This window comes from Octopus bimaculoides, chromosome 28 (genome assembly GCF_001194135.2).
Source record: "Octopus bimaculoides isolate UCB-OBI-ISO-001 chromosome 28, ASM119413v2, whole genome shotgun sequence".
Lineage (NCBI taxonomy): Eukaryota > Metazoa > Mollusca > Cephalopoda > Octopoda > Octopodidae > Octopus > Octopus bimaculoides.
This window is the reverse complement of record NC_069008.1, coordinates 12,702,134-12,702,967: the sequence shown is the minus strand read 5'-3', so window position 1 is coordinate 12,702,967 and position 834 is coordinate 12,702,134. Positions and strand designations below refer to the sequence as shown.

Sequence of the window (834 nt, the reverse complement as noted above, 5' to 3'; positions counted from 1 at the left end):
ATTATGTGAAACAGTAAATTGAGAAAGATTTATCTAACACTGCAAGAATGTTGTGTAAATAATGGTTTCAAATTTTGCAACAAGGGCAACCATTTTAGGGGAGGGGGCTAGTTGATAACATCAACTCCAGTGTTTCACTGGTACTTATATGTAATCTGAACCTTCCCCCCCTTATTTTTTATTTTTTTTACGGAATCCCAATTGAAAAATTTCAATTCCGCCCCCTCACCAAGCAGGCTATTTACATGCTAGAAATAACAGCTAAATCTCACAAAACTGCGATAACATAATGTAATTAATCTACTCACCTTTCTGCAAAGATATCTTTCAGAGTAATTTCCTGCAGTTAATATGACAAAGTAATTCATGTGAAGTGGAGGCGCAATGACCCAGTGGTTAGGGCAGCGGACTCGCAGTCATAGGATCGCGGTTTCGATTCCCAGACTGGGCGTTGTGAGTGTTTATTGAGCGAATACACCTATAACTCCACGAGGCTCCGGCAGGGGATGGTGGCACTCTTCCACCACAACGTTCTCTCACTCTTACTTCCTGTTTCTGTTGTGCCTGTAATTCAAAGGGTCAGCCTTGTCACACTGTGTCACGCTGAATATCCCCGAGAACTGTGTTAAGGGTACATATGTCTGTGGAGTGCTCAGCCACTTGCACGTTAATTTCACGAGCAGGCTGTGAACCCTCGACGTCGTAAGCGACGGAGTGCCTACAACAACAACAACAACAATTCATGTGAAATTAAAGTAGGGTACTTTTTAAAACTTTTAAAAAACTTTTTCCGAATTTTTTTTTTCATCAATCTACGTAGGATAATACGGGGAT

At 41.1% G+C, this 834-nt stretch overlaps 1 protein-coding gene across 2 annotated transcripts in view; it reads right to left on the bottom strand.

The window, feature by feature from the left end:
• The window catches only part of LOC106874838 (zinc finger protein 678), an 11,257-nt gene that overhangs the window by 5,810 nt on the left and 4,613 nt on the right, over positions 1-834 (bottom strand). The window contains exon 2 of one of the 2 annotated variants that reach the window (XM_052977439.1): positions 309-718. The exons of the other annotated variant lie outside the window; for it this stretch is intronic. The gene's annotated coding sequence lies outside the window, so the exon portion shown is untranslated. The remainder of the gene's footprint in view (positions 1-308; positions 719-834) is intronic. 2 annotated transcript variants of the gene reach the window in all.